The sequence below is a fragment of the Phragmites australis genome, chromosome 22 (assembly GCF_958298935.1).
Source record: "Phragmites australis chromosome 22, lpPhrAust1.1, whole genome shotgun sequence".
NCBI classification, from domain to species: Eukaryota; Viridiplantae; Streptophyta; class Magnoliopsida; order Poales; family Poaceae; genus Phragmites; species Phragmites australis.
In genome coordinates, this window is record NC_084942.1 from 17,504,817 (window position 1) to 17,517,745 (window position 12,929).

The 12,929-nt window shown below is 39.2% G+C and overlaps 1 pseudogene; it reads right to left on the bottom strand.

The window, feature by feature from the left end:
• Window positions 1-2,915: 2,915 nt before the first annotated feature.
• LOC133904553 (adenylate isopentenyltransferase 8, chloroplastic-like) lies at window positions 2,916-11,543 on the bottom strand (annotated as a pseudogene).
• Between the last annotated feature and the right edge of the window lie 1,386 nt (window positions 11,544-12,929).

The window sequence follows — 12,929 nt, forward strand, 5'->3', positions numbered from 1 at the left end:
TACCATCCATAGTATATATGAAAATTTATTATGGCAGGATGTATTCATATAGGCACAAATACTTATAATATTAGACACGTGAGAAATTCTCATCTGGCTATCCTTTCTCCATGTCATTCCCTATGCTACCAGAGCCTCTTGGATTAGAGCTTGTCCACCAGTCATCTGGAAAAAGTTCTAGTGGCCTCCTACATGAATACATATTGGTTGATTTCCTATGTTAACATAAAGCTTGGCAAGTCATCATCATAAGCTCCGCAACCAACAGAAAAGTCCTTTGTATCAAGGTGAGTTTAGCAAATAGATGTTATATTCTTCTCATCAAATTTCATTTTAAAAGCTTTTCTTCAACTCTGTTGCTACCAAACATTCATGTGATTGTAAATAAGATTATATTTTCTACTGCATCTAAGTGCTGATAGAGTTAACACCTTATATGTAGATAGGCACTATCTTTTGGGAATGAACAAGACGTTATCCTCTTTAGAGTATTTTGAAGCTAACTTTTGATTGTAATGACTACATCGTTACATGCTGAAGAACAAATTACCTATATACTAATTTGCAGGAGCACATGCGTATCCACAAGATTTCTTTAAAGAGTAGATGTTGCTGCTTTTCTACAACTTTTGTTCCTTTCCTATTTCATGTTGTTGTCGCATGCTGCCTCATTACATACATCACCACATTGCAGAACCATTCAGATCCACACTTACCAATCACCAAAACAGTGTAATTTAGTAGTTGTTGTTGTATGTTTTGGAATTTTGATATTTGCATCGAGCTGTCCTGCTCGATTCGTCATCCTAGCCTATAACAATTGTTCACATCAATCAGTTCACTCATTTCACATTTATCAAAACATCAAATCTGCAGGCTTGGTTGAGGTGCTTAGACACCCACGTGTATTGGTCGGTTGAGCATGAGGAGTAGTAATGGAGGAAAAATGACATATAAATTGTTGATTTACATATAAATATTTTTCATCCAAAGTTGTACAAAGCGACTTCCGAGCATATCTACGTTAGCCTCTTTTAGCTGGTCTGTTGGATATACTTTGTATGATTCAGATGAAACCCCTATTCATTGATGCGAGCTCAGTGGCATGCATTTCATGTCATTCTTTCATCGAGGTTTGACAGTTGACAGTGATCCGATTCAGTGCACATTCATGAAGCTGCTGCCCGAGCCAATGCACATTGATGAAGCTGCTGCCCGAGCCAATGCACTGTGATGAAACTACTGCCCGAGCCAATGCACATTGATGAAGTTGCTGCATCCAGTGTTCCTTCATGTCACATTAATTTGCTATAGCCAGTGTTCGTTCATATCACATTAATTATTGACTATTCATCTCTTGTAATGTTGTTCTTGGCAGTGCATACACAGCATGATGCTCAGTGGCATGCATTTCATATCATCCTTTCATCGAGGTTTAGACAGTGACTCGAGCCACAACACATTGATGAAGCTGCTGCATCTAATGTTCCTTCATGTCACATTAATTTGCTATATCCAGTGCTCCTTCATATCACGTTAATTACTGACTATTCATCTTTTGTAATGTTTTTCCTGGCAATGCATACACAGCATCCAGTGCTTGTCTTGTATGCTTGATATAGTGCATACTTGAGGTACCAGAGTTGCGTAGTTGTGAGGTTCGCACAGTCCAGCTAGATGGTTCTGTTCTCACCGTAGCATGATACACAATTATTGTTTATGCTAACAATATTTCCATCGTCCAATAAAATTTAGTAAGACCAACTGATAACATAATAAAAAGTTGCTCCTCATATCGATAGGATAAGCCTCTGTTGTGTCTTTATAGCAATGATTGATTTTAATGAAAGAAGAATTACCATGAGACTATGGACTTAATAAATGTTTATGGGCCAAAAGGACATGCTTTGTGGACATGATTTGTAGTGGCCTGCAGGCAGAAGCCACATGCACACATGACTTGTTGTGACCACTACATTAATTTAAAGCCCTCTTTGCTATTTTATTTGATAGGCAACTCAGAGTGCCTTCGGTAAAACGGGTATAACTTTTGCATACGAACTTTGATTTTGACGTTTTTTTTTTGACTCTATAGACATCTACAGAAAAAGTTACATCCGTTATTTGCCCACTTCGTCGGGTTCAGCGAATCTTTAAGGCCAAAAATGGCCTGAAAGATTGAATTCTCTCCCCTAGAAGTTTTTGCAGCATTTTTGGAGCACACATTTGTGTCTATAGTTGTCACCCCTTACATCAAACTTGAGTAGAAATGTATAATAGTTCCTATTCTAGTGCTGCTGAGGTGAGAAAAAATAAGAGAAAAATAAAAAATATTTGTGAATAACTCAAGATCAGAAAAAATGTGGTGTCTCCTTTGATAGTTTCTTATGTAGTGTAAGGAAACCGAACAATGGATTTTCCATTTTTGTTGTTGTGTTTCCTTGCACATTGTGTTCTACATTCCCATGGATGCCATTAAAATCGAACTGGCATTGTTCATTAAATGGCAGAAACTGCTACTGCCTACCAACCATCCTAAAAATAACACATACCATCACACACCACGCATACAACAGCAAGAAGACAACACTAGGCCATACACAATCAGTACTCACTCTTTTTATGAGGTGAGGTTGATTTACAATGGAGTATCTAACCTCATGACCATTATTAACATTACTGATGCAGCTGCAGGAACCTATTTAAAACATAGCATTATTAGATATCACAAATGTAGTTGTTTATGTGGCTTCTTACTTAGCTTCCATTGGCTCCTTCATCAAAGTGCTGATTTTTTCCTTCAATTGATTGTTCTCATTTACGAGCTCCTTATTTTCTTCTTTATCTTCCATAAAAAAAGTTATCTTTTTCTCCAACCTTGATATTTTTATGTTCATTCTAGCATTCTCTGCGAGTTACTTACCATATTTATTTTCTAAGTTTGTGTAGCTCCTTTCAAGTTCATCCCTTTCTTCAACAACTTCCTTGCATATTTTTGCAATATTTGTGACTCCTTTCTTCCACAGCTTCAACTCTTTCCTGCTGAAGTCATTGATCTTAACAAGGCCATATTTCTCCAAACTATTGATAGCATTACGAGTGGCCTTCCCAATAGCTCTTATTGTAGAAATTGATGATCTCCCTGTGAATTCTCGTGTGCCTCTAAATCCCATACATACCCAGTTAACAAGGTCCACTTCTATGACAGCATTAAACATCATGTTCTCTCTTTCCTTAGATGTTATTTTTGGTTTCTTCAGTCCAAGTTGATCCACAATTATGCTAGAGTCTTCATCTAGCTCATGGTTAATTTTTCCATGTAGATCCCCTGGAATAATAGTTAAGAAAACCAGTCTATGAAGTACAATCGAGACACTGTAGGCAAATTATGTTTAAATATTTTGGTACCGCTTGTGTAAGAAATGCATATTAGTAAATGTTTGAACCAGAATGCATGTCACCAAGCATACAATATAGATCCTTTCTTAAATGAAACCATGGCCATTTGAATTAATATTAGACTTAGAATAAGCCATAGAAATCTATGAATACACTTGCTGTCACTAAGCATACCTCATCTTCTATAGTTTCCTTATTTCATATAGATTGGCGATGAGTCTCCCTTGCTACTTCCACATCAACTATTCATGTCCTTTTATAGAGCCTCCTAAGTAAGTATGCTGGTCATAGATATTGAGAAAAACAGGGATGTTGATGGCGACCAGTGGTTCTCAGCTTTAAAATGTTGTTTACCTTACTGAAAATCAATTGTCCTGTTGTGTATAAGTGTTAAGTCACACAACAATTTATGCACCTAGTGTAGTCACCACTGGTCATGTCACTTGTCCGATTGTGTGTACGTGTTAAGTCACGCCATAATTTATATATCTAGTGTTGTCACCACTGATCTTTAATTAGTAATCCCATCCTTGTTGTCTAGCTCATGGCTCTATCCACATCTACATATAAGCATGATGTGTGTCCCTGCCTATTTATACACTAACTTTTAGGCCATTCATGTCCAGCTTGCTACTTGCAATCGAACACTGAATAATACTAGCTAATTCAACCTTCCAAAGATCTTGTAATTCATTGTTGTTATAGGGGGCAAAAGAACACTCCCTTGTCCACTCTTTTTTTATTAAAGCTTTGCATGTCCATGTGGGGAATGCGATGCAAACAAAATCAGGACTTTTTTTTGCCATTATATGGTAACAAATCAATATATGAGAGTAATCACATGTATCCGTGCATCAATTTACATTATGTGTTGGATAAATGGCAGCTTAAATAGAAGTAAGATGGACAAGGGAAAAACATTCCCGGGGAACAAGCGTCACACGCTTCAGAGAGTTCACAGGCTCATGACTCCGTGATCAAGGTATTTCTTTAGTACTAATTAAGAATGGTAGCATTTTCTTTATGTCTTCATTATCATGTTGTTCGATATTGTCCCTGCTATTATATCCAGGCTTGCCAGTGCTTAATTAGCAGATTATTTTCTTCATATATTTGTTTATTTTTGCGTAGGATCCTATTGTAGTTGACATCTCACGCAAGAGCATCCTAAGACAAATCATTAGCAAGATAGGTGCAACTATTCGTACTGAAGGGGTAGTGAAGCTGGATAAGACAAAAAGGATAGCCTGGCTCACGGTTGAAATTCCTCCTAAAGTGGGCACCAAAGGCGTGGTGAAAGTTGAGAATTTCCAAGGCAGCCTTTGCATGACTGATTATGAAGCACACGAAAATGTTTCTGAATTAGTAATTGGCCATTTTATATCGCAGATGAATATCAATGTTAATGACGTGAATTATGCTTCATTCCTACAAAGGTTTAACGAGTTGCACCATTATATAAGCTGATCCCAAATTCTTTAGATCAAATATCAAAAGATGTGTATAGAGAAGTGTTGAGGGTAAATCCCTGACAGTGATTCCGGGGTGTGTTGGATAGTGGGTGCGTGAACGGTGTTTCAGGGATTGGGTGCGTCTGTGTGTAGATGATGGATTCGAGGACACCAGGGATTATACAGGTTCGGGTCTCCTGGAGGATAACAACCCTACGTCCTGTGTTTGTGTTATAGTGGATCTCACTTGGTTACAGATGGGGTTCTAGCAGTTTGCCAGAATTGATCTATCTTGGTTACAGATAGGGTCCTCATCCCTTCATATAGTAGGGAGAAGGAGAAGTTACAAGCGGGCCCTACACAGATGACCTCTGCTCATCCTAATATCTAACTCAACTCATCATTACGGAGTACGGGGCATGCCTACTTGCTTTGACGGCATTGTATATCATGCTGTCGCGAGTCGCCTTTGCTTAGCCCGTAGAGCCTTATCTTGCTACATTTAATACGACGGGACGAAACGGTGCCCTTCTGCACCGTCCCTGTTCGCTTGCCTTTTCGCGCTGTCCCCGTCCACTTGCCTTCTGCGCCGTCCCCGTCCCCTTGCCTCTATGCGCCATCTCCGTCCACTTGCCCTACCGGATGGCTGACAACATCCCATTTGTCATGTTACACTGCGCCGGCCTGTAGAGTCTCACTTCGTAGCTTTTAATGATACAGGATGGGACAACGCCCCCCTGCACCGCCCACAACCTTATCCGTCGGGGCCGGTGCCTAGTGAAGAGAAGCGTTCTGGCGAGTGTCCAATCCAGGCCCGTGACCAGGGGGCTGGTGGTGGATTTGTGCGAAGGCATAGCGAGATTGGTCGTTGGAGGCCTTGCACCGGTCTTGGTAGCTCATCAACCAATTAGCATTTTTAGGAGATGTTCCCCTGGATGTTTGCACCCTTCGTGGGGCCTGTTAGCCGAGATACCCCTTTACTTGATATACCGACAAGAAGGATGGGCTGTTCAATGGCCACAAGGATCTTTTGAAGCATCTGAGTTCCATTTGTGCAAGCTATGGTGACATCCTTCCCTTAGTGCCATGTGCTCCAACGACACATCCAACAAGCATATATGTTGAACTAGTCATGTACACTGGAGCAAAGCCACCAGAGACACAACATGAACAGCTTGCCCGAGAATTATTCAACATCATGCAGGAGAACACCCCTAATGGAAATCCAATTATTGATTGAATGGTACGCATGTTTGCTATATTCCATTGCATTGAATTCCATTTGTTATTTACTTTTTGTTGCAATGATTCAATTAAATATATTTACATAATTTGTTGTTGCAAAAATTCAATCGCTCAAGGCTGTTTGTGTTAGAACAAATGGGGGAACTGCATTTGAGGCCTTGTACTATTCTAATAATCTCCTCCGGTTATACTGCCGTCAACTACCACACGCCATGTACCAACTATTGAAGCTACCAACCACTGTATCAGCCTATGCATTAATGTCCTTACGAGGAAGGTTTTGAATGATATGAGATAGATGCAGAGCATTAGGAGGTGGTCACATTATGGACTGGAATGTAGTATTTAGTAATGTAAAATATATATGCCTTTCCACCAGTAAGTTTGTGTGTCTTTTATATATATATATATATATATATATATATATATATATTATATATATATATATATATATATATATATATATATATATATATATATATATATATATATATATATAGTGCTAGAACCTCTTTAGATGCATGTTTGTGTGGTACCTTTTACTACTATACTATGTGTGGACATGCGCCACTAGCTAGTCAAATAAAAGAATGTGAAGTGATATCTAGCTAGGGCCCTACCTTCTGCATACAACAGAATTATATGTCAGTCTTTTTAGCGAGTAAATAGCAAAGTATGTTTTGAATAGTAAAATTGTCCAAAAAAAAACATTTGTTGGTGGTCGTAGTCAGTAATTTAAGTGTTTATTTGAAACAATTAGTCCAAACAATTTGACAGACAAGTTCTAAAGAGGGTATACGACTATACTTAATAAGAATTATTTGTAACAGAAAAGGATTTGGAAATAAAGATTGAGAAGAGGTTGCACAAGCATTCAGGAGGATAGGACTAATGCCATCCTACTCTCATGGGCTGCAGCGTAAGCACAGTAACCTATTGGTTGTGTGCTACCTTAACTAATGTTACCACGATGTCATAGGCAATACAACTACTTTCTTGGAAAACATGGTGGGCACTATCCATGCACACCTGGTTGTACTCTATTGCACTAATTATGGGACAAAAAACATAAATCCCACATTATTGAGGATGGAAATAAAGATCATTATAAAGTCAGAAAAATAATATGTGATTCCAATATCACTTTATCGTATAGTGTTAAGTAAACTTTTTTGGGCCTTACAACTTGTGTAGTATACTCTTGCTTACGGTTCTTCTTCCACGACTGGTCTCCATGTGTTACATTTTCGGTACACTGTAATCCCCATATTTAACAGCGTTATAAAAACCCAAATTGTTTTGACCGTGGCCAGGATGCTACCTTGGCATGCAGGCCTCCAGTGGTCTTTTTGCCATACAATTATAGTTAGCTACAGGTATTGCTCACAAGGATGAATTATTCATATTTACATGTTCAACCATGTCCACCCAGCTACTCAGTTTTAATATCAATAAAACACATTCGCTCTTTTCCTGAGACCAAGATTATCTAAAAATTAAAGTGACATGTATTTGATCAAGTTGCACGACTTGTCATGGCCCTGCCTTTTCATATGCGCACTAGATCGAGGAACAATTTACGGCAGGCTTGGTGAAGCAATTAAACGGCACAATTAGTTTAGTTTCATATTCACCTTAGGTACGCACCACCATGGTCCAATACAACTAGAGTGGGAGGGCAAAATGTGCTCAGTATATTTATTTACATATAAATTCATGCACCAAGAATATCAGTTCGACATGCCAAACCTAGCCATTTCCTACCTATGTGTATTCATAACAACATTTATATCGTATTGCATGAGTTCACAGACTAGGAAACCTTATAATGGTATATGAGGTAGCAAGTGCTCAGGTATATTAGTATATCAAATTTCACACTACGTAAGAAACCAACAAAGGAGATACCACATTAGTGACGGCTGCTCAACACGCGTCACTAATGTGCTATTAGTGACGGGTCCAATAAAGACGTATCACTAATGTACCTTCTGATCGGGACCAGATATAGACCTGTCTATAATGAGTGGTCATTAGTGGCAGGTCGTAACATGACCCGTCACTGATGATAATAGTAACAGATCAAGTTGTGACCCGTCACTATGACTAGGTCATCAGTGACGGGTCATCCTCTGCCAGTCATTAGTGACGGGTCAAGTTGTGACCCGTCACTAATGATAAAGTCATCAGTGACGGGTCGTCCTAGGCCAGTCATTAGTGACGGGTCGGCCTAGACTAGTCATTAGTGATGGGTTATAACTTGACTCGTCACTAATGATCCACTCATTAGTGGCAGATTATCCTATACCAATCATTAGTGACAGATCAACTTGTAATCCATCACTAATGACTAAGTCCAGTCACTAATGACGATATTCGTAAATATTTTTTTATTTTATTTTATGTTTCTCTTTTTTTTTCTCACCTTAGCCGCACTAGAATAGGAACCATTGTACATTTCTGGTCAAGTTTGATGTAAGGTGTGGCGGCTATGGACACAAACGCGCGTTCCGAAAATGTGCAGAAACTTTCGGGGGCGAGAACTCAATCTTCCAAACCATTTTTTGCCTAAAAATTCTCTGAACCCAACAAGCTTGGGGAGGAATAGATGTAACTTTTTCTATAGATGTCCGTAGAGTAAAAAAAATATATCAAAATCGGAGTATGTATGCAAAAATTATGCTTGTTTTTCTGAATGCACTTCGGGTCACCTACCAAATTATAACCCTCGATAAAATTTAGCAAAATTAGTCATTAATGACGGGTTATGATTATAATGCATTACTAATGACCTTTGGCAAAGAAGGTTAAAAAGATAAAATATCCGGTTTCTATCACAACTACATGATAGCAGAGGTGGTAAGGTGGCTACATGTGCGAGGAGGAGGTCGTGGGTTCGATTCCCATGGAACGCAAACTTGAAAACAATGTGAAAAAAATGTGACTTGTGAGGTATATGGGATGGGCCTGTATTGGGATGGCTTGGGTGAAAAAAATATTTTTTTTGACTTTTTTTTATCCAAAAAATATGAAAAATATTCATCGGTCATTAGTGATGGGTCAAGATTACAACCCATCACTAATATTCAGTCAATAGTGATGGGTCATAGTTATTACCAATCACTAATAACTGAACATTAGTGACAAGTCTAAAACAGTTATAACCTATCACTAATGACCTTATTAGTGGCGCGTCACCACCTGTCACTAATGACCTATTATTAATGACAAGATAAGAGTGACGAGTACATGACCCGTCACTAATGCCGGTTATCACCCGTCACTAATGATTTTTTTCACGTAGTGTCAATCAGCAGGGTCCTGAAGCAAACATGGACTTTTATAGTTAGCCAGAGAAAATAGCAATGAACTAGCTGGTGAACATAGAATATGTAGTAACAACTCCTCATTCCATCTAATAATATCGACATTTGATGTGAGTTAAACCTAATAGGGTTTGCTTGGCCCCCAGAACTTTAAACATATTTTATCTATACAAGAAATTCGATGGTGTATCACAAAGAACAATCATATTGTGTGGCATAAAAGATTTATGCTTTCTTGTTGTGTGTAGACGTCATAAAGGCTTCCTACTATTGCCGTTTGCATCTTACCAATTATACACCTATGTTTTACTGTATGAGCCTATATAATCTTTCCATTTGTTTTGGTAATCCAACTCTAGAAGAAAAATTGCAACAAATAATGGAAGGCTAGGTCTATAGACACACAAGTATTGGGTACAATGCATATGATGTTAGTATAATGAGTAGTAATTGACAGCATGGACCTATTTCAGTTGTGAGGAGTAGAGTTGAAACACCATAAATATCATAGTCAATGACACTAGATGAGTTGATGCATCTCTTAAATAGAATTTATTATCAAGTTTAAGCAACCAATCAAAATAAATCCGGCTCACCCACATTAACACTATGGGCAAACTCACTTGTGTATATCAGCAAGTCCAGAGGCACTCACCTCACATTCCCACACCCAAAACTGAGTGTATAGCTATATAAAAACGATCATTATAACTTCGGCATATGAACTGATGATTCAGATTTGAAAGGGACTTCAATTTCTAGTGAATAATGGAAGGCAGGATGTTAAGGTACATAAAATCATATCAAGCATTGGCAATAATACATCGGATACAAGCGTGGTAAGTAGAAGATTTTCATAGCATATGCTTATACAAGTCTAAAGAAAGGTACTGAAAATAGCATTGCATACTACAATAAATATAATAGCACTAGTAGATACTGATATGCAACCTAATCTATGTGTATAACTCTAAGCAACTCACAAGAGCAGCCAACTTAGGGCAAGTTTGGTAGAGCTCTCCCTGATTCAAATTCTCTGAGGAGAATGATTCTCTAGGGGAAGTTATTCTATGGCTGAAAGTGATTCTCTAGAATAAACTATATGGAGGAAGTGATTCTGTGTAGGAAGTGAATCAGGGGAAGCTACTTTTTTCAACTCCTCAGCTTCTAGTTCATTTCAGAGAATCACTCCCACGGATTCCACTCAGGGAGCTAAAAGCTAAAAGCTGATGTTTGGCAGAGCTCCCCCTGATTCTAGTCGGGAAGCTACTTTGGGAGCTCTGCCAAACAAACCCTTAGACATCAATTATCCAAAAATTCATTTATAGTAGTAAGTGCAGGGCCACTCACATCGTGTTCTGATGCTATGGCCTCGGCAGTACAGTTTGATCCAGTGGGATGCGCATGTATGGTTTCTGTGGCATCAAGGGCGCAAATAGGCCAACCCCAAACATCAACAATATGTCGAATCTTTGCAGTCTGTGCTTTTGCAAGGGCCTGCATATTGGCTTTCATCTCATCTATGGAAACACAAAGTCTCTTGCGCCTAGCAAAATATTCTCTTAGTTCCGACACACCGATTGCCTTAGCTAGTCCAGTGTGCTCGACAAGCTTGCGAATGGACATAGGATCAAAATATTCATTGAGTTCCTCAACCAAGCTAGCATCAACCATATCGTCAACAACGACGGTTGAGATATTCCTTAAGAACCAACTCATGAGCATGGAGCCACAGGAGACAGCTTTGGAACCTTAAAGTTGGCTGATACCTCGCTATTGCAAAATGATCAACAAGGGAAGGATCAAAATGGTCAACAAGGAATCCATGGATCAGTGAGTTTGACCCACCTACTAGAACCGCTACGCGACCACACCCTACAATAGACTTTGTAGTAGTGGTTGGAATACATCAGAAGAAAGATATAGAAAAATCATCGGTAATTGCTGAAATAGCCCCAATAATGTGATGAGGAATACCACATTGATCATTCAGATGGACCTTGTTGGTTGTGATGTCAAGCCCAGCATATATTTGCATCTTGTCAGCATTTACTACTTCGCCACCAATCACCTTGGATACATCAATTGATAGCTTCGTCTTACCCGTACCTGTAGCACCCATGATCGCCACCGGTTTAATCCTCAACATATGGGGGATGTAGTCGGAGTGGAGGATGAACTAGGAAGGGGAAGGGGAAAGTGCTTCGAGTGCTATGAACCCTAGGTCTATCGGCCCATGTTATACCGGCCTATGTTATTAGATCCACCGATGTTCTCCCACACATTTGCATGGTAGGCATACATAGTGAGTGGCTACACTTATTGACCTGATATTTGCAGATGTGTCGGTTGATTTTTTTTATGTTTTCTACAGGTGCAATGACTAACATGAGGTCAAAAATAAATAAATAAATAAATAAATAGGAATGTATGTGTGTATTAGCTGATATTTAACTCATAATGTTTTATTTGCAACTTTAAACTAAAAACTAGATAAATTTCCATTCTATTCATTTATAAACAACTCATTCAACATTAATTTTGGTATGAGATAAATATTGTTTAGCCATGCCCTTTCACTTGAGATGGCAAATAGAACAAACTTTACCAACTGGTCACCCGCAACAAAGCGCAGGCATCAGTTATTTATTATATGTGCATAATTTGCACAAAAAGAGTAAACTAGTTTACATACTTTTTGTATGAAATTGTACATGGTTTATTATATTCTAATTTATTAAAAAATAAGTGAAGTGTTTTGATAAAGCTTTATTCATTTATGGCAAAAAAGGATCTTTGCATTTGTAATATATAAGAAGTAGGATGCGAACACAAAGAAATGAAAAATAAAGAGGGTGGGTACAATTGTAGAGATGTGTAACAGCCCAAAAAATCATATTCCAAAAGTCCCTCGAATCTAAAATAGAATTTCAAAATCTAATTTAAAAAATTGTTTGAACTCCTTCTCTCTTGGGCCAGCCCAGCTCGCTCCAGCCAATCCCATCTCCACCTCCCTCTCCATGTCTTCTTCCTCCTCTCGCTTGTGCATGTCATACACAGACGCGTCGTGAAGCACAGAGCACATCGGTTCCTCATTTGACCACCGCTGCCACACCGTCACCTCACCACCACCCATGTCCCTATGGCCCCACCACCCACCTTTGTCTCTCCTTTACTCTCGTAGACCGCCGGTCACCGCACATGCCACAGCCATGATGACCCACACGCGAGGCCATAGTCACCACCATTGAAGGCGGGCGGTTGAGCTCCTGGCCATTGCTCCCTCCTCCTGCCTATAAAATGCAACGCAAGGAAGCTCCTATGTCATCCCAAAGCCCGCCCAACTCCACTACCTTTACATCGAGCCTCATCCCTCCAGTTTCTCTCTCCCTCAGCTCTCTTACATAAATTCGGCCGCCAGGCCAATCTCCCTCCCCTGCCACACCCTCGATGTTGGGGAACGGGTTGGCTATACTAGCCTAAAACAAAAAATTTCTACCGCATTCAC